Source organism: Hylobates moloch, unplaced genomic scaffold (assembly GCF_009828535.3).
Source record: "Hylobates moloch isolate HMO894 unplaced genomic scaffold, HMol_V3 SCAFFOLD_10, whole genome shotgun sequence".
In the NCBI taxonomy this organism is placed as follows: Eukaryota; Metazoa; Chordata; class Mammalia; order Primates; family Hylobatidae; genus Hylobates; species Hylobates moloch.
The window spans coordinates 88410837-88432178 of NW_026652285.1; the positions used below are offsets into that span (position 1 = coordinate 88410837).

The following is a 21342-nucleotide window of genomic DNA, read 5'->3' on the forward strand; positions in this document are numbered from 1 at the left end:
CAAGCTGTGTACTCCCTGAATTAACAGTAATTCTACAGTAATTTGCTATGTGGCTTTAGACTAGTTCCCCCACCTCTCTGGGCCCTATTTTTCTCCCTCATCCTTAAAATAAAGAGTAGTTGAGCTTGTTGATCTCCAAGGGCCTTCCCAATTCTAAGAAGCTGTGACTCATGCCTCAGTCCCCTAATGCACTATTTATGTGCCACAGTTCTTTCCCAGGGGACTGACAGCTTAGTCCAGGGAGTGAGAGTTTTGGGGCCACCAGTGATTGTATGATTCTAGAGATGGCCATACTGTCCCGAGAGCCCCCTTTCCAATTATCCTACCAAGGAAGCACCTGCCTTCCCCGAGATTCAAATTTCCCAGAGACACGACTCAGTGCTTCTGGCTGCCTGGCCTGGTGGCCTTTCAGAGACCAGCCTGCCTCCTGGCCTTGCAGATGAGCTGCTATTCCCAGGCATTCCTTTCTAATATTGCTTTCTTGATTTAGGTTTAGTGGGGTAGGCCGGGCTTCTAGATGAAAGAAAGATATGACCTTCCTTTGGGGTCCAGTGAAGAATCACTGGGTGAGGTACAGAATAGGACTACCTCATTTTTAGTTGTTGCCCGTATTTGATGATTTCTTCATTCACTTTTTGTTTATGTTTACATCACTAAAGGCTTTATTCATTTGCATTTATTTTTGAATGCCCTCAGGAGAGTGGAAACAAATGGTAACATGGCATTTCCTGATGCTTAACAATGTATAGTGCCAGCCTGCTGAATGAATGAATGAATGAATGAATGAATGAATGAATGAGTGCATGGATAGATGAATGGCTAGGGTTCATCCTCCCCCTGTGCCACATCTGTACTTGGTGGAATCATCTGTGTGGTTGCATTTATCATATTGAACTCTGAAGTATCTCTTTGTCTGTCTGGCTCCCCCATTAGGCTGCTGGTTCTTTGAGAGCAAGTTTCAGTTTATTCATCTTTGTCCTCTCATGTTCAAGCACAGGCTAGATAGGTGCCCAGCAAATGTGTGTTTAATTGACTGTAGATACACACGCACACACACACACATCCCATTGCCACATGCAAATGAACGACACTGACAGAAAACACTCACGCATTGCCTCTCTATCACGTAGAATGTCCTGCTTCAGAAACAACAGGGCTGGGGCCAGCAAGAGAAGCAGGAATTCCAAATTCAACACTAGCATCCAGTTCTTAGAAATGTTTTAAAAACAACCTTCAAACAAGAGAATTATTAACACACTCAGAACCTCCCATGAGCAAGAGTTGAGGTAGCAGCTGTGCTTAAAAATCACCCAAATGTTATTGCGACTAATGTGAGAAAAGGAGAGAAAGAAATTTCCAGTCTTAGCATTTGAAAAGAAGCTTCATGGGGCAATTATTCCAATCTTGTAAGGGGGGGCTGTCAGGAATTACTGGTGATTATCTCTTCCTAAACAAAAATCCAATTTAAAAAATCATTATAAATACTAGCTCTTCGATCTACAAAGAGGAGATGAGGAAACAAAATCATCCTATTGAATTATTCATTGTAACCAATTTTATTTTAATGAAATCGACTAGGTTCCATTACTCTGGGCTTGGACATAATCTTTGTTACAAGGAGATTTCAGCTGTAACTAAATTTGCCATAATGAGATCAGCTCACTGGAGAATACAGGGTCAGGGGAGGGAATATGTGTGCAGGCTGGGTGCAGGGCCAGGAAGAGGGCAGCAGAACAAAAGTCTCCTGAATTCCTCATCTGAAAGCAAGTACCTAGAAGTCATTCACAAACACACACACACACAACCTACCACCACCACACACAAGGGCACAGGCACATGCATATACATGTACATGGGCACACACTCACACACACACACAGACACACACACGCACACACACGGAGCCAGCATAATTAGAGGTAAAGGCTATTCCTGAAGTGTAAACGTACCTTCCTTCCAACAACAGAGAATGGGGAGGAAGTATAATTGTGCCCTTCATTACCTTGTACAGTGATTAGAAGAGATTGGTTGTTAATTTTCACCCTGTCAGGGTTTCCAGTGAAGATGTTGATAGCTTGAGAGGAGGAGCTGGGAGGCTCTTAGAAGTTGGGCTTAGGTAGAAGATGGGAATTGTATCATGTGCTTCTCACTTTCCCCCCAGATGCTCATACTCTCCCTCTTCTCTCTCTCTCTCTCTCTCTCTCTCTGTCTCTCTCTCTCTCACACACACACATACACATACACACACAGACATACATACACAAATTTACACATGAAAAGGCTCTGTAGGAGCATGGGAGTACCAAAGCAGACAGAAGAGAACAGCAGGAAGGAAATAGTAGTTGTCAAGGTCCACCAGGCACTGGACACGTGTATGCACATTACAGCCAATCCCCTTGTCATTCTTCAAGGTAGGAATTGTTGTCTACCTTGGAGAAACTGAGGAACACAGTGGCTTCACTATAAGTTACATAGTCCATAAGGGAAGAATCTAGGATTAGAAGAATCTCATGGCAGATGAATGACAGTGGGCCCTTGGGAACATGCAGTCACATTCAAAAGTTGGAAGTGGCTGGATTCCTGGAAAACTTCACTGCAAAACAAGCAGAAAGACTCCTAGATGGATAGATCTCAACATTGAGTATCACTCTGCAGATCTCATGAGGTACTTCAGTTCTCCTTGAGCAAACTTATAGTCACTGCCCATACCTTCAAATTCAGGCTGTTTCCATTCCCTGACAAGGTGGCCCTGTTCCATGATGCCCTGGGGTTCCCTAGGACACTCCATTAACTTAGGGAATGATGAAATAACCTAGTCATTCCCGTTTCCTCTTTACAATTCAGTTTGGTCTCACTTTCTGTCTTTCCCTGATGCAATAAAAATGATAAACGTGCAGATGTTTATTGGAGTTATGTGCCTAGTTCTGTGCTAGAGCCTGTGGAAGAAACCAAAGAACTAAAATACCTAGCCTCTGACCTAGTCACTGTACAAGAGTTAGGAGTGAGAATTCTATCAAAGGCACATTCTTATCACAATAAGTCTGCAGGATCTCTATGACTACTGCAAAGAAACAACATGCATTGTGCTATATGGCTTGAGAATATTGATTAAAACTTCAGTTTTGATATTGTAAAAGCCTGCCATATCTAATGGTTTCCAGTGTTTCTCGTTCATTCTTTTCAAACATGATTGCCAAATTTGGTTAGGGCAAAGCTAACCCTGAACATTGAGTCTCATATCCAAACCTTATCAGAAGTATCAAAACTTCCTGGTTGTGCAAATTGGGTTGAACATCCTATAATAGGAGACATTCTTTGGATATTTTGGCCATGCACCTTCCTGGCCCAGCTGGAATCAAGAAGTTCCTGAGACAGAAGAAAATGCAAATTAACCAAAAAAATCAAGTTATCTCTCTTCTGGGAACCTCAGAACCTGGTTTGGTTTAAGTGCTTGCAAAGATCTTGTATTGTTCCTATTTTGTCTCCATGTTTCACATTTCTCTAATGCTTTACACAAAAGGATGCCAAAATGAGATGTTGATATTCCTTCCTTTTACCCCGACCCCCAGCATTTCTACCAAAGTCTGTTTCCTCCTATCCAAACAGGCACCTCCCTCCTTTGCAGTGGCCTGAGGAGGAAATGGAAATACTAAGACTATCTGGAATTTACAGTGCTCTCCTAAGGGATTACAGACCTTCAGTCAACCAACCAATTTATTTCGTTAGTCCTTTGAGGGTAAAACTTAGACTAAGCATTTCGAGGGCAGTAGTTTGAGGGCCAAAGTAAAGAAAACTTTTCAAAGAATGAGAACTATCCACAGTGGGATGGAGTGCCTTGTGATATAAGAAGTTCCCCATCATAAGGCATTCAGTCTGGGTAGCTGACTGAACAGAAGATTCCTGCACTAGAAGGCAGGTGAGACCTAGGTATGCCTCTTTTCTTTGTAATTGATTCTCTGACTTTATGTCCCATTAACCCACGATTGGGTATATTAGTCCTTGGCCGCTTCATTTTGAGTTGCTATTATTATTCCTTGGCCCATCCATAATACTTCATGCCTCTACTAGAATACAAACCAGGCTGGGCACGGTGGCTCACGCCTGTAATCCCAGCGCTTTGGGAGGCTGAGGCGGGGGGATCACCTGAGGTCAGGAGTTCGAGGCCAGCCTGACCAACATGGTGAAACCCCGTCTCTACTAAAAATACAAAATTTAGTCGGTTGTGGTGGCATGCACCTGTAATCCCAGCTACTTGGGAGGCTGAGGCAGGAGAATCGCTTGAACCCAGGAGGTGGAGGTTGCAGTGAGCCGAGACAGTGCCATTGCATTCCAGCCTAGGTGATGAGAGGGAAACTCCATCTCAAGAAATATAAAAATAAAATACAAACCATACTATACCTTGTAATATAACAATTTATACATTATTTATTCACTTGATTGAACAGAAATATATTTGAGTCCTGCACTGAGGAATGTGAGAGAGAGAGAGCATGGCTGTTAATGAGGTGAAGTAGAAATCATGCAGATCTGGCTCTGCTCTCTTAAATTCCATTCTGACATGGAAACCTTGAGTAAGTTACTCTTCTGGGAATCTTAGTGTCCTGTAGAAAATGAGAATGATAACATCTACCTGGTAGAAATTAAGATGAATGGTATCTACCTGGTAGAAATGAAGGATGCAGAGAAAACACTCTGTGCTTGGTTTGTTAACTTGATGGGTAGTTCAAATGTTAATTCCCTGTCTTGTTCATGTCAGGTTTCCTTCTTTGCACTCCCCCCAAAGCTGGCTCTAGGGACCCACACAGAACAGAAGCTCAGTCAACATTTTGTTGAATTAAACATAGTTGCGTCAGCAAATGTTTGCTGCATACTCAGAACTGCAGCAGGCACTTTGAGAAGCTTCAAAGAAGTACTGGTTCTTTTTCTGCCTTCATAAAGCTTACCATATCATCAGAAGGGTGTTTTCAACTAGAAATAGTAGCCAAAGACCCAAGAGTGAGAGTGTAAGATCTAGAGGGAGTTTCCCCGAGAAAGAAACCACACTGCTATCAGCTTACTCAGCCAGTAGGGATGAGAGCCAGTGTGTAAGATAGAAAAGTCCTTTGCCCACTTTCAGAAGATCCTGGACAAATTATAAAAATAGCATTTATCAACTTCTTCCACGCTTTCCACCAAATTTCCTGAATCCTACTAAAGCTACTACAAAAATAGGAATCACTGTTTTCACTTTACAGATTAGGACACAAAGGCTCAGAGAGCAGAGTAACTTGCCTCAGAGCTCATCTCTATAAGGGGCAGAACTAAGATGCAGGCCACTGTGTTCATAATAGAAATACAGCTACAGGACCAGGCAGCTCAAGCCTGCTCCAATGACTGACACGTGAGAACAAGCTAGAAGAGCTAGTGTCTTTTGCATCTTTTAATATGTGGTATGCATTTAAGGAATACCGGGAAAGTGGGCATTCCCTCTCTCTAATACCCAAAATACTGCCCTACAATTTTTGCCTGCTGCTTAGATCTCCATCTTTTGGCCCCCATTCTTTCGCCCATTGCCCTTTCCAGAGAGTTTTCTAAAATGTTTGTATGGAAATAAGAGAGACACGTAAGTGTTGTAAACTGCCAACCCTTGCATGTAAAAATTATTTCTTAAATTTTGGAATGTCTGCCTAATTATAGCAGGGATATGGGGAGAAAAAAATAAATGCACAAATAGGAAGAAGAAACTTTGCTCAATTTACACTTTTGTCACAAGCTATGTGCTATACATAGGAAACCTTAAAATGTCAGTGAGAGGGAATTGTAAGATGTGCATATTTTCTTTCTTTTTTCTTCTTTTTTTTTTTTTTTTGGCAAAGTCTCACTCTGTCCTCCAGGCAGAAGTGCAGTGGCACAATCTCGGCTCACTGCAGCCTCCACCTCCCAGGTTCAAGTGATCCTCCTGCCTAAGCCTCCCAAGTAGCTGGGATTACAAGCCTATGCTGTTACGCCCGGCTAATTTTTGTATTATTAGTAGAGATGGGGTTTCATCATGTTGGTCAGGCTGGTCTCAAACTTCTAACCTTAAGTGATCCGTCTTCCTTGGCCCCCCAAAGTGCTGGGATTACAGGTGTGAGCCACTGCGCCCAGCCAGATGTGCATATTTTCTGATGGCTGCCAAGTCTGAGGCAGGAGGGGAGAAGCCATTCATCTGTGTCTTCTTCATCCTTGTCTCCACAGCAAGGGACTAGATACCAACTAGGGTATTGTATGGATACAAGGATAAGAAATCTTTCCACATACACTTATGATGCAGTGTAGGAAGTGCTCAGAGAGGCGGACTGAGAGGAGGACAGGGAGAAGTGATTGCTGAGTTTCAACTAAGAGGATAAGCTGGAGGACAGGAGAGGGAGGAAAGAATCGCATGATGGGGGCTGCGAGGGGTATATCAAAAAAAAAAGGTAAATAATAAATGAAGGGGAAGTCAAGAGAGATGAGCTAGGAAACATGGTTAGGAAAATCCTGCCAATGCTTGGAACTTGACGTTATCCTGAGGGCAATGGCGAGTTTTTCTGAGTTTTTCAGCAGGGGGCTAACATGGTTGGATCATTGAAAGAAGAACATTGGCAACTGTTGAACACTTCTTACATGCCAGGCCCTGTATAATTTTGCATAGATTTCAGAGCAACCCTGCTGAGAATTCTTAATATTCCTCTCTCGAAATGAAGAAACTGAGTCTCAGGGAGATGAATCACTCCACCCATGGCACTCTTTCTTCCATTTTCTTTTCTTATACCAGGATACTGGTATTGCATTAAAACAGCCTCACTTGGAAATTCTGCATTGATAAGCAATTCCGCAATGCTAATTAGAGTGTGCTATTTGTAAAGGGCAGGAAGAAATCCTGTACTCTATACCCAATGCTGAAGTCACTTCTAAGGGGCTCTCTGTCCCTTCCTTGCCTGCCCTGCCTGCTATGGCCTTCACCAAAGCACTCATCTCCTCTCATTAGTGAAATGAGAGAGCCTTTGCCAATGGTGGTGGAAGGAGGAAAGGCAAAGGGAACATGCTGAAATTTCAGAGACAATTCCAAGCAGTTTTCCCAAATACCCAAGGGATCTGCTTTCTCCTGGTGGTTTCTGAATAATTTTTCAAGAGCACGTGTGCAAGTCATCTAAGGAGACAGAACAGAAAGTACCATGGTCTAGTTCAGCCTGTCCCATGGTGTGGGGCACCCAAAAATCCCTACAGGAAAGTAAAAATCAGAGCCTGCCTCAGAAAGGAGCCCACTGAGTTGGTCACTATAACCACCCCCAAAACTTTCATGGAAACCTTGGACTGTGGGAGACTTTAAATCTACTGAATCTTATGGGGCCCCAGAAAAGAGATCTATTAGATTCTGCTCCTGGCTCTCTCTTCTATTCATCCTTTGGTCATTTACCCTTTCAATATCTGTTCAAATCTACAAAAATCTAGGCACTCTGACTGGCCCTAGGATTCGGACTGAAAAACTCTGAGTGACTGGAGCTTTATAAAAAATGAGGTCTAGGATCACTTCAACCTGATTTTCAGTTATAGAGTCCACAACTTACTAGCTGTGAGACTTTAAGCAAGTCAGTTCTCTTTGCCCCCACTCCAGTTTTTCATCTGTAAAATAGGAGTAATAATGTCTCCATGGGAGGTGCTTGTCAAGGATGAGACAGTTGATCTAGAAATGCAGTTTTCCTTCTGGTAGCAACCGACAAAGTTTTAAAGAAACACTTCTGTCTGCCTGTGAAGTTTTGGCAACTGAGAAATCCAATTAGGAACAACATGTGGACTTTTTTTTTTTTTTTTTTTTTTCGAACAGAATAGTATTTGGGGCATAGAAATTTAACCAGAGAGAGACTTTGAGAGTCTCTTGGTCTCTCTCTTCACTTCATTAAGACTTGATTTTGATTAAACAACTTCCCTGAACCTCTCAATCCCATCCGTTATAAAATGATTCTGGTATTTGGATTCAAAATCAACAGAATCTTGTGAATCTTCTGTGTCCAAAGCATCATTTTCAACATGAGGTTGAGCAAAGCAACCACTGCTCTCAGGCAGTAAGTTATGTGCCATGGAGGAAGGAAGACACCAAAATAGCTTCTTTTGATAAGAAAAGACAAAGCTTGCAAAGTGCTGTGATATGTGGACAAATGGAGTTAACCTTAGAGGTTAACCTTTGAGGAGGAAGAGTGAACCTGAATAAAGTGACAGGTTATCTAGAAAGTAATTTTTCTTTCCACTTGGGCATTTGGGGGAAGCTTTAAAAAACATTGTAGTGTAGCCATATTGTTTCACAGAGGAAGCATAAGCTTTAAAGCCAGAAAGACCTGACTTGGGTACTGTTTGTTACCAGCTGTCTGATGCCTGGCAAATGACTTCAGTTTTCTGAGCCTCAATTGTCATCTTCACATGATCCTGCTGTCATTCTGTGAGATGGTATGAGGATCCAATGAGCTAACATATATAAAGTGTACAATACATGGCTACATCTTGCGAGGCATCTAATTCTTGTCAGTTCACATCCCTACTAAACCACGTTATCACTGAGCAAATTGAATCTGGAGAAGGAATGAAAATGTGTAAGAGAGGAAAGCAATGAAGGGATGGGCTTGGCATTTGTAGGAATAAAACAACACGTATTGATTGATCAGGAAAGGTGCCACATGGAACAGTGAGATCCTGGTTTGAATAGCGAGTCTTCATTTTTCAGTTGACACTTGACTCTTGACTTGAAGCCCAAGAATAAGCAAGCCTTTGTGGTTTGGGGCTGCTTCTATTGGTTCTCCATGTAGACTAGACAAAACCCTGCCAACCCCTTCCATGGCCCATCTAGGAAGATTCCTTGGCCTCTGTCTTCCTTTGTCTTCCAAACCTGGCCTACCCCTATCTTATCGCCTTCATTCTCCACATCCTCTTTAGCTTCAGGACCAGAAACCTTTCTTTTATCCCTGTCATTTGTTCTGGCTCCCTTAAAACCCTTCTCTGTTCTTGTCTTTCATTTTCTTTTTTCTTTCTTTCTTTTTTTTTTTTTTGTTATTGTTTTGTTTTAAGTGGGGTCACTGGCATTCAGCCAGCATGGCCTTTGCTGTGTAATTTAGTTTCATGTTCTGTACCCAAGAAACATGTAAAAAATGTAAACAGCGTTCACTCTCCTGGGCTGTAATACACTGAGGAAGCAATAGCCAGTTCAGCTTGCTGAGCCTGCTGCTTTGGCGGTATTGAATTTTGTCCCTAAAACCACATACTCATTTCTCTAAGTCTGAAAGTAAACTTTCTCAAGCCAGGCCCAAAGGATGGGGTTTCGAGGGGAGTTAGAGTTTGGCTGTGCACAAGATTTTGTTTTTATTTCTGTGTGTGTTCATTTGTTTCTGTTTGTCTTTCAAGTCCCCTCGTCCCTACTCTCTGTTCCTCCCCACTCTCTATTCCTTCCCATCCTTACTTTGATAAATTAGACTGGGTATGTTACCTGTAGAATGAGACCAGAAAGGGCCTTCTGCCTCCTCTTAAGAAACTCCAACCAGGCCAGGTGGGGTGGCTCACGCCTGTAATCCCAGCACTTTGGGAGGCGGAGGCGGGCAGATCATGAGGTCAGGAGATGGAGACCATCCTGGCTAACACGGTAAAACCTCATCTGTACTAAAAACACAAAAAATTAGCTGGGTGTGGTGGCGGGCACCTGTAGTCCCAGCTACTCAGGAGGCTGAGGCAGAAGAATGGTGGGAACCCAGGAGGCGGAGCTTGCAGCGAGCGGAGATCGCGCCACTGCACTCCAGCCTAGGTGACAGAGTGAGACTCAGTCTCAAAAAGAAAAAAAAAAAAAAAGAAAGAAACTCCAACCATGATTTTCTTAAACCCTGATTAATTCTTCAGCCAGATCCAAGCACCAGGATACCCTGGGTACGTTTGTACATGTTTGTTTTCCAGGGAGAAATCGGCCCAGAGAGGCCATGAGAGATGTCCCTGCTGAGAGGTTCCTTGTGAAAGGGCAGTCCAAGAAAGTTGTCCCTGGGGCTGCTGCCCACCCCAGAATCCTTTTCCGAACATGACTCATATGTGCAGCTGATGGAAGGGGCCACTTCGGTGATGTCTACATTTCCCTCCTTCCTGGAAGAGTGGCCCCTGGGGAAGTCACAGGTTTGGGAGAGATCTGGTCTACTGGCGAGATACTGCTTTCAGAGATGCAGATGCCACCTGGGTAATGCCCATGTCTGCAGTGCAACTGACTGGTGGCAAGGGCTCCAGGAAGAGAATATCAATGTAAAGCAATGGGAAGGAGGAGATAAACTGACATGCACCAGGGAGCTACGTTCAGGGGTTTATGTTTCAGAGAGAGCAAAATTGTATCAGTGTTCACAGGCCAGGCTCCAGACTATCTGTCCAATAGAACCTTCCATGATGATGAAAATGTTCTACATATGAATGTCCTGTTCAGTAGCCTCTAGCCACCTATGATATTAAACCCTAGGAATGTGGTTCACGAATCTGAGGAACTAATTGGTTTAATTTTAATTCATTAAATTTAAATAGCCTATTATGTGGGCATTGGGCTCCCCTACTGGACAGAGCAGGTCTAGAGTACTTCACATGCCAGGGCTGCTACTTGCATTGAGATCTCGAGCAAATTAATTAGCCTCTCTGTGCCTTAGTCCTCTCATCTGTAAAATTAAATAATTAAGGGGAGATGGTGAGAATTCCATGGGATAGCACAGTTAAAGCACTTAGGACAGTGCTTGGAATAGAGTAAGTACTACCTAAATACATTCAGTTCTGTCATTGCATCAAATCTTTTTTTTTTTTTTTTTTTTTGAGATGGAGTCTTGCTCTTTCACCAGGCTGGGGTATAGTGGTGCAATCTCAGCTCACTGCAACCTCCACCTCCCAGGTTTTTCAAGTGTCCTGCCTCAACCTCCCAAGTAGCTGGGACTACAGGCACACACCACCACATCCAACTAATTTTTGTATTTTTAGTAGAGACAGGGTTTCACTACGTTGGCCAGGATGGTCTCGATCCCCTGATCTCGTGATCCACCCGCCTCGGCCTCCCAAAGTGCTGGGATTACAGGTGTGAGCCACCACACTCGGTCTCTCCAAAGATTTTTTAAATGACATTTCTCTTTCCCGGAGTGAGATATGACTTTCTCATCTTTTTGTAATTCAATGTCTTAAATTTTTTAAGTCTGCATAAATTCTCACTGGAGGACTTTTTCTTTTGGAGCATATTCTCCATAATTCACAAGAAATATTGTTCTCACCTGTGATTTCTCACTTGTGAAGCTTTCTATTTTGTTCCCCATGGCCTATAAACTCCAAAAGTCTTAGCAGACAAGGCCACGCACAATCTCTACCTTTGCTTTACAGCCTATTGCCTAAGGGGCACGTTCCAGGCAGTATGGACGAACTTGCAATTTCCAGATATGTCTTGGGGTTTCCTTTTCTCCTGCCTGGAAACACCGTCATTTGCTCCTCGACCTTTTTAGGGCTTAATTATCCTACAAAGTTTAGCTCAAGTGGCTCCTCTTCCATATCCCTCCCCTGACAACCTCAGCCCATGAGCAGCCTCCCTCTTCTATGTACAGAATAATTCTAGAATTATCAGACAGGCTTGAGCACAAGCTGACTTTCAGTGTGCATTGCTTGTGTCCACAGCTTTTCATACCAAATGACCAGTTAGCAGCTAAGGATTTGGCTCTCATCTTATGCCTTTAGGTATTTCCTGTGCCCAGCACAGGGCCTGCTGTGTGGACAATACTCAGAAAATGGACTCATTAAATGATGTTGTTGGGAACAATAGCTGCTGGGTGTAACCTCTTTTATGATTGGATTAAATTTATAAATCAGTGTCTACAAGTGATTCCCTTATGTTTCCAGGTTACAGCCTACTGTTAATACCGTAGGTGATCAAAGCAGGCAGGGCCTTCTGAAATCCCCTGGTTCATCCCTTCACATTACAAAGGAGATAAGTGCTACTGTGTGAATTGGGGGAGGAAGAGGTCCTGAAAACCCATCCTGAACCCAGACCTCATGTTCTTTCTGCTACTCTGTGCCTCCATAATCCATCCTCACCCCCGGAATGTTCACTGCACAATGAGAAGGGTTGTTTGGTAACTGTTTTTGTGTGCTTACTGCTGTGTGTTCCAGCATCAAGAACAGGGCATGGCATATAGAGTTTCATGATAAATACTGATAAATAAATGGGTTTTTTTTTTTTTTTCCTCTGCTAACAGCTTTGGGCAAAAAGTAGGAAACAGCTTCTGGAGGCTGAGCCCCAGAAGGGAAGCTCTACGCTTTGCTTCTTGTTATTGCAGGAAAGATTGGGGTCTAAGCAATTTTCCTGTGATTGGCTTCCTACAGAGATGGATGGAAATCTAAGGGTCTTCCTTTCTGACTTGAGAATGTGATTCACCTTCAGAGAGATCTCCCAATACAAGGCCCAGCACAGGAGGGTGTGAAGGAGTAAGAGGAAGAAAGAAGGGCGGAAGAAGAGGTGGAGGTAAAAGGAAAGAAGGAATATAGAATTAAGAGACAGAGAAAAAGGAAGGACTACACAATAACAACAAATACCAGTAAAAACCATAATATAATAGTAATCACAGAAATTGATAATGATGAGTAGAGTAATGGGAATGGCTTGGCTGTCAGAGTGATTACATTATGTAGAGAACTCTACACTGTTTTTTGTACATTTAAACCTGTCAACCACCCTATGAGGTAAGTACTGTAATTTTCACTGATTTACAGAGGTGTAAATTAAGACTCACAAAGGTTAGGTCACTTACCCAAGATCTACAGGTAGCCCAGTGGTAGAACAGGGAAGTCTAGAATTTGAACCCAGAACCATGTCCCTCTACAGCCAGGAAGAAAGAAGCAGCAAGTGATGAAGGAGGAAAATGTCAATTTTTTATTTTTAGTGAGTAGGGTGTATCTAAATATTTGCATGTGCAAGAGCTCTTTGAATCCTCACAACCCTACAACATAGGTACCATCATCTCATTCTGCAGTGGAAGATATTAGAGTTTATGAAGGGTTCAAGGCCATGTTGTCAGTGAATGGCAGAAGCTGAAATTCCAACTCACATTCCTTTGATTTAAAATGCATGTGTCTTCTGGTGCTTAGTGGAAGATTCAGGGAAGTGGCAGGTGCAGGGGTTGTTGAGAAGTTCACATTGTGGATCCCAGATTCCCAGGCACTGCATCTCAGAACAGCTGCTTCAACACCCTGCATTTGTGCAGATGTCTGTTGCCCTGGCCAAGGCTGCCACTAGGGAAAAGCATCACTCTGGAAGGTTCTTGTTTCTCAGAGAACTCTGCTGATAGAGTGGTGGACACATAAGTCAACAGTGTCCATTGCACCCGTGGTGGACAAAGCTCCCCAATTTGTACATTACAGTCACTGTTTCTACCTCTGAAGCCTGGAGGGGCAGGCCGGGGAGAAATGCCACTTTTGTCTTTAAAAATGGGAGTTCTTGTTTGAGTTAGAAGGTCTGCAGGATGCTGTTAAAAACATAAGTGACTGCTGTCCACCTGTTCCTTGCATACATCACTGCATTGCATCCTTTGGAGACTCTTCCTAGGAAAAATCAAGCTCGAGGCAACCTAGACAAGAGTACTGCCTCCTCTTCAAAAGCAAAAAGAAGAGAGCGAATCATGTAGTGATTCCCAGCCCTTACTCATTGAGGCTATAGGAGGGGATGGGAGGACCCTGAGGTCTGCAGTGAGAAGCAGGACTCAGAGACAATGCACTCTGCATGATCATCTTGGCATCTAGTGGGGTTCCCTGCAGGTAATGTGACTTGTACTTCATTTTCAACACAATCTGGAACACACAGATCTTAATTTGGAAAGCTGGATAACAGGAGAAAGGGGGAAGAGGGGAGGAAACAAAAACAACAACCTGGAAACTTCTAGTTTTATGAACTTGAGAAAGTCTTGTTCTTTCAAGACAGATGTTTTTAAGTAAAAAATCACTCCTCTGACCTTTCTTGAATAGGCTAATGTGGTCAAGACTGCCATTAACCACTGTTCAACTATTCGTAACCAAGGGTTTCGGTGACCAGGCACCGAACTTGGATGTGATCATCGCTTTCCTGATTAACCCATGAATGCCCAGCGGCTTTGATTTAAAATCAAAGGACAAGGAGAGGTGTAGAAGCGTCCTAAGACATCCCCCTTTAGTCTTAGTAGCTCTGAGCTGAGTGATGGAGATTTCCATATTTTAGTGCCTTACTCCAGGGTTGGCTGTGTTTCTGAATTTCACTCTAGAGCCAGCAGAGAAAGCATTTGGATTAAAGCTAAGTAGATTTTTGTTTTTTAATCTTCAGTGTCTAAATCTCAGTCAGTTTCAGGTTTGGGGCTATAGAGCAGAAGGCATTACCCAGCCCTGTTCTAGGATTATGGTGTTTTCGTAGTCCGGTCCAGAAAGTAGAAGTGTTTCAGTGCTCAACATACTGCTCTAGAACTGATATTGCCTCTGGGCTCTGAAATAAAATTCATGATTTTTCAGGATTCTTATCTGGAGCTGGAAATGCCTCAGAATTTTCTACTGCTGGCAATAGCTCTGTGCTCCTGTCTAGATTTGAGTGTTTATCCTGACTGAAGTTAACAGTGCTCTCTTGATCTGATCCAGAGTCTACACTGGTTTTATATTCTGATCTAGAATTCATGACATTTCATTAATTTCTTTCAGCACAAATGCAAAAATAAAGTTTAAATTACAGAAAGTTAGCAATGTATTTTTTTAAATAACGTGCTCAGAACTGTGTTCACAGCAATATTCAGCATCTCAAACTTATCCTTCACGCCTCCGCTGTTGACATCATTTGGGAAACTGGGTTTGTCATGGCTTAGCTGTGGCCGAGTTTTTCTCCTTCTCTGGCCATTTTTTTTTTTTCTCCAGTTCCTGCTCTCCAGGGCCCATTTGATATTAAGATCTTGCATTTCAGACCTGGCCTTCAGATATCGATTGCCTCATCAATTCCCTTCTCCAAGCCCCTCCCTCAGCCTTCACAGAGCTTGAATACAGAACCTACCACATTTCTCTATGAGTGTTTGCTTCCTTCGTTCTTCACCTCCCGTCCCCATGGGAGGAGAAGGAATTTTTATCTTTATTGCTTTTGTTCCTTCGGGGTCCATTTTCTTCATGTGGACCATGGGAATGAAGAACCTAACACATAAATAAGTGCTAAATAAATGTTTGTTGAATGAGTGAATGACTGAATGAGAGAGACATAGAAACATTTGCGCCTAGGCTGGACAAAAAAAAAAAAAAAAAAAAAGATTCTTTCAAAAGAAAACAGATCCCTGGGAGCACCCAAACCACTGCCTCTCACTCTGTAAGAATACAAGGAAGGTTTTGCATCCCACTCTTTTAACCCTGTCAGCATCTTACTCTTGGAGGTAGCACATGTGCTGTGAAGTCACCCACAGACCATCTGGCTGGGGATCCCGTGTTCCTCCTCTGCTGCAAGGGATTACGTAAACTGGACAGCAGCCTCCAGATGTTAGCAGTTTCTGCTCATTTTTTTCCTCCCTTTTCAACAACAATAATAATAATTAAAACAAACACAGGCCTCATCCCCCACCCGCACCCCTGAAATTACAAACAGGTGGGCCCAGATGTCTTCCCCCTTCCCGTCCAAGAGCCTCCTAGAGTCCCAGCCGCTGACCCTCAGCAGGGCCTGCCCTGGGCTGAGCCGGACAGTCATGCCAGCTGCCCTGTGGCTCAGGCCACAGTCTCCCGAAAGGGGAAATGGCCATGTCATGAGAAGTCTCTGTGCCAGACTTTCCCTCTCCCCGCCTCCCACCCCAAAGCCTTGGCCTCCAACTTAAATGGATGTATTTTGGAGGACTAGGTGGCTTAAGAGATTAGTAATGAGATCCCAAGTCTTTCACTGCTGGGTCAGGAGTTCATAGGCGGGCCTGGGCGACTAGTGAATGGCATAATTAGGGAGACAGGGAGCAGGCCTGCGGAGGGCCCGTGTGAAATGAGCCCAGCCAGGCCTTTAATGGCAGCAGTTGTCAGCAGCACAAAAGGCGGCCGCCACATCCGACACTAATCACTCTCCCTTGTTAGAGGATTTACTAGCTGGAGGAGCTCGAGCCCCCTGCCCATCTCCTCCTCAAAACGGGCATCCGGGAAGGGACTCGGCCCAATGCCTGGCTGTACTGTCTGCGGAACGGGGAGCTGATGCCAACCCCATGGGGTAGAGGTGTGAGAACTAACATTTCATGCAATATAAATGAGTGAGTAGTGTCATTATATTAATAAGTACTTCCACTGCTATTGTAAATTTTCTTTCTCCGTTTGAAAAAGGGGGTGGGGTGGGCGATGAATCTCCCCATCACAATGACATAAGGATGGGGTCCATGGAGGTGGAAGCATTTGGATATTTATCATCCTCACTGTTATTGTCATCATTCTCATTAAGATCAGCATGTACACTGTGTGGGTCTCAGTTTTCTCATCTGTAGAATGGACTGGGAACAGGAGATAGACTTGAAGTAACACAGACTTCAACATCCACTTCGGACAGGTGTGGCCTTGGCGCCTTATTTATTACCTCTGAGCCCAGGCTGTTTATCTGTAGGACAAACAAGGAGGAGGATAGTAATATTGGCTTCCCGGGAATGTGGGGAATCTATGTTTGGAACATAGGTGCTGGACAGTAAATGATGGCGAAGAAAACATGTTAGCTTTACCACTTTAATGAATGGTGTCTTAGGCCTCTAACATAAGCTTTTCCCTTAGAAGAAGCTTGAGACATCTATCTGTTGTCCCCCAGAAATCCTGAACCTGTGTGTATGAAATTGAGCGATTTAATGAGTAGTCTCTAAGAATCAGTTCTATGATTCTGAACCATATCATTTCTAAGAAACTTAGTTTCCCTATCTGTAAAAATGTTAGTATGCTGTAGGGCAATGATGTCTTATATGATTTCTATATTCCCTTTCCATTGAAAGCCTGGCTTTTCCTCCAGGATCATTTGGTCTGGCCAGGAGTTTGCACCCTAAATCCCAGGGTTTCAGACTTGTGGGGAGGTGCCGGCCTGAAGGGTATGAGACCCCTAAGGAGTGTGAAATGCCTAATGTGTTAGGGACAGATCCCTGGAGCAACGAGGTGCTAATCAGCCCAGAGCTGAGCCCCAAGGCTGGAGGGCATCCAATGCCAAGTTATCTTATCAGAAAGCGTCTCCTGGGTAGAGGCCCTGAGATCTGCTGCTATTTCTAGAACTCTGGGAGGGAAGAAGAAGCCATCTCTCTGTTTCACACTCTGGCCCTGCACACAGGAAATGCTTCTTTCCTTGATTGTCTGTCTATGCCGAATAATAAATCCTCATATTGAAAGAAAGGCAAACCACCCCTCCCTTTCCCCTCTATCTCTTTAAGGCAGGCATCAAAGGGGAAAGCTGCTCTGGAGGCCTGGGGAAAGTGATAATTGTTTCTAATGGTCGGTAAAAGAAAGCCTGGCTCGCCCCTCTCTTTTTTCTGCCATTGCTATTAAGTGTGTAAAAAGGAGGTGTGTGTGTGTGTGTGTGTGCCTGTGTGCTGTGTTGTGTATCTGTTAACCCTCGGTTTCCCTTAAAGTTTTCTGTGTTCATTGGGTCAGTTTGGAATTAGAGGCATAAGAGGGAAGCAGGGATAAGAGTAGGAATGAAGAGAAGATCTCAGGTAGGAGAGGTCTATAGTGCTCTGCAGGTGGTGGGAGAGGCCCTGAACCTGAAGTTGGAAGATTTGAGTTGTTTGTTCATTATATGCATTAACTGAGATGAGACACGTAAAGTGTTATTGTTGTTATACATTCTTTTTTTTTTTTTTTTTTTTTTTTTTTTTTTTTTTTTTGAGACGGAGTCTCACTCTTTCACCCAGGCCGGACTGCGGTGGCGCTATCTTGGCTCACTGCAAGCTCCACCTCCCGGGTTCACTCCATTCTCCTGCCTCAGCCTCCCAAGTAGCTGGGACTACAGGCCCCTGCCACCGTGCCCAGCTAATTTTTTGTATTTTTAGTAGAGACGGGGTTTCACTGTGTTAGCCAAGATGGTCTCGATCTCCTGACCTCGTGATCCACCCTCCTCGGCCTCCCAAAGTGCTGGGATTACAGGCGTGAGCCACTGCGCCTGGCCATACATTCACTTAGTATCTAAGCTGGACCTTCCTCTGCTCTTAATACTGAAGATAGAAAAGACAAGAGCTCATTCTTCCCCTCAGTGAGCTAATGACCAAGTTCAAGAATTGCAAATAGGGTTCATCTTCTAGGCTGGTTCTGAGCAATTGAGAGTGACTCCCCGTGGTGTTTTGTTGAGATGGATTTAGAGGCCTACCTTCAGGGATGCATTATGTAATTAATGGTGCCTGTCCTGTGCAATGGATGAGAGAATGGTAGCACTGATGTCACCTGGGAATGAGTCCTGGTTCTCCTGGTCCCTTTCCTGCACTACATGGTTATTATTATTTCTAAACATTGGTCTAGGCCCTATAGACTTTGATTTCTTGATCTAATGCATCACCAATCCTATAAAGCCTTGGGAAAGCCATATTAGTTTAACATAGGGGACATTTGGTGAGCCCTGCCCAGTAACCTGCATTAGATACTGATGAAAAGGAGAGAGAAGTCAGGCATAGGCACTGTGATTCTGCGAAGCTCATACATGGAGATTCAGATGGACAAACAAACAACAATGCAAGTGTATTACACCAAGGGTATGGACCAAGAGTTATTGGGAGGTCAAGCCATGGAGTAAGAAGAGAACAGACTGCGTCAGACGAGCATGAGTTTGACTGCTAAGCCATGGCAGGCTGATCAATGCTTACCCAAACCTCAGAGTCCTTATATCTCAATTGGGGATAAAGATGCTTATTTCACAAGATTATTAGGAAGGTAAAATGAGATAATACACAGATAATACACCCATACTGGGCAGACCATCTTTAAGAGCTGGTGCTGGCCAGGAGCGGTGGCTCATGCCTGTAATCCCAGCACTTTGGGAGGCCAAGGTGGGTGGATCACCTGAGGCCTGGCCAACATGGTAAAAACCCCATCTCTACTAAAAATACAAAAATTAGCTGGGTGTGGTGGCAGGAGCCTATAATCCCAGCTACTCGGGGGGCGGAGGCAGGAGAATCACTTGAACCTGGTAGGCGGAGGTTGCAATGAGCTGAGATCATGCCATCATATTCGGGGGACAAGAGGAAGACTTCATCTCAAAAAAAAAAAAAAAAAAAAAAAAAAAAAGAGCTGGTGCCCTCTCTCACTCTCCCAGGAGAGTGCTGAGGAGGGAGAACACCATCTGATAAAAACAGCAAAGCCTGGTTTATGGAGGAGGTTTTATTTCACCTGGGCCATTCTCTGTCCAGGTTCCCTGAGGCCCTTTACAGCTGTAGTCTTATAGGCCGTCTCCCAGCAGGCTTTCCCTCCTGTAGTTCTCAGGACCCTTAAGGATCTTGGGGGTTTATATCAGGAAACCAACTTCTGTCCTTCTTGCACCCTTGGAATTCTTGAGAAATAACCTGGCATTGGAACTGCAAGCCTGAGGTTAAAATGTGGCCTAAGGAGAAATATTGAGAAACACTGCCTGGCTGTGTGTGTGTGTGTCTGTGTGTGTTGCACACTTGTGCATTTATGGGTATTGTTATTGTCAGTATCCATCCCCGCACTCCTCCTCCCCATTCCTTTTCCTATTTTCTTCTATAAGGCTCGTTCGCAGGTCCCTTTGGGTGGAAAAAGGAAATTGGAGAGGTTGGGCTAGAGGCTTGATGAGCACTTCCTCCCTCCCATGATTGACAAAAGGGCATGTAAATCTGTAAAATCGAAATTCAATGGAAACCTCATGGCATGTCCCCTGTGTGGGAAAATACCAGAGCCCCCACTCCCCCTCTTCTCCCTCCGTCTCCCTGCCTTTGTGTACATCGTGTGTGGGTGGAAGATAAACTGGATTTAAAAAAACCCTTTGAAAGCAAGACATCGTTAACTCCTCTAATTGAAAGCAGTCTTCTGCAAAGGAGGGGGATTTGGAGGAGGGTGCTGGATGTAGCCGCTGGCAGTGCACTGAGTGGACAAGAGTCCCCGGGCCCTGGAGCCACAGAGTCCTCTGTTTCTGCAGACCTGAAATGCCTAGTCACCACCAGACATCCTGGCCCGTCACAGAGGAGCTTACTGTATATGTTCAAGCCGGTCTCTTCTCCCTCCACCGGGCTATGTTTCTCCATCCATCAAATGTGAGAGTTGGAGTAAGAATTTCTGAGGACCCTCCTAGCTCAGACATCCAGTGATCCCAAAGCTCTGGGCAAAGGATTTCACCAGCTATTTTGCAGCATGCAATTGCAGACATGAAAAGAAAGAGAGAGAGAGAGAGAAAAAAAAATGCATTGCTGGAAAGGCTGCAGTAAACTTTTGTGTTACTGTTCTGATTGTCTTTGCCCAAAAAAGTGTTTTGGAAATTAGCCTTCAGCTTCAGAGAAAGGGACCCATAAGTCTCAGAAGTCAACAGGATGTTCACCTGCTGCACAGTGTGGTTTTGTTTGTTTGTTTGTTTCTTTGCTTGTTTTACACTTAATTTTAGAGTCAACATTCTTTTCTGCAGCATTCACCTGAGAAGCTGGAAATCAAAAGCTGGCAGAATGTCAGGACTGAAAAGCCTTTTGGAGATGAATTCATCTTACTCTGTCTTTCCATAAATAGGAAGAGTGAAGGTCAGAAAAAGTGAGCAATTGAGTCAGTTCTAGGAGGCAGGTCCCTTGCCTGGCAATTGCAGGCTCTTTCTACCGTATCACTCCACTCCAGGGCAGACCTGAAAAGGCCTGTTTTGGTCTGTTGAAGCAGCTTCTATTTCAGGAGCCCCAGGGAAAGATAACAAGAAGTCCCAAGTCCATCTTCCATGTGGCTGGGATTAAGACCCCGCTAGCACAAATGTATCTATTCTCTTGTTTAAAAATCTCATCGCAGCCCTGAGAGACATGTGGGCAGGCTCTCTTGAAGTTAACATCTATGGTTAAGAATGTGGGCTAAACTTGTGCCTGGATTTCAGGTTTGGTTCTACCGCTAACTAGTTGTATGACCCTAGGTAAATTACTAGGCCTCAATTTTGTTATCTGTAAAATGCGTATCATTGTAATACCCACCTCACAGAGCCATTGTGAGCACTGCATGATTTAGTTAGTACGTACGGAGTCCTTAAAACAGTGCCCAGCATAGAATAGGCACTCGATACATGTTGCTGCTGCTGCTACTGCTGCTGTTGCCTGCTGGGCCCCTTTTATTTCCTGTGTGCTGGGAAATCTGCTGGGATTTATTTGAGTATAAATAAAACATGCTTCTCACCTTGGAAATCTTCAGAGTTTAAAGAGA

The 21342-nt window shown here is 44.0% G+C and overlaps 1 protein-coding gene and 1 long non-coding RNA gene across 2 annotated transcripts in view; one reads left to right on the forward strand and one right to left on the reverse strand.

Moving 5' to 3' along the window:
* PAPPA (pappalysin 1) overlaps positions 1–21342 on the forward strand; it is a 246402-nt gene that overhangs the window by 149326 nt on the left and 75734 nt on the right.
* Positions 1–21342, reverse strand: part of LOC116475589 (uncharacterized) — an 85442-nt gene that overhangs the window by 17795 nt on the left and 46305 nt on the right. The window contains exons 3-5 of the long non-coding RNA XR_004249929.2: positions 16405–16582; positions 15391–15531; positions 15032–15165 (exon numbers count right to left, since the gene is read on the reverse strand). This is a non-coding gene — a long non-coding RNA (uncharacterized LOC116475589). The remainder of the gene's footprint in view (positions 1–15031; positions 15166–15390; positions 15532–16404; positions 16583–21342) is intronic.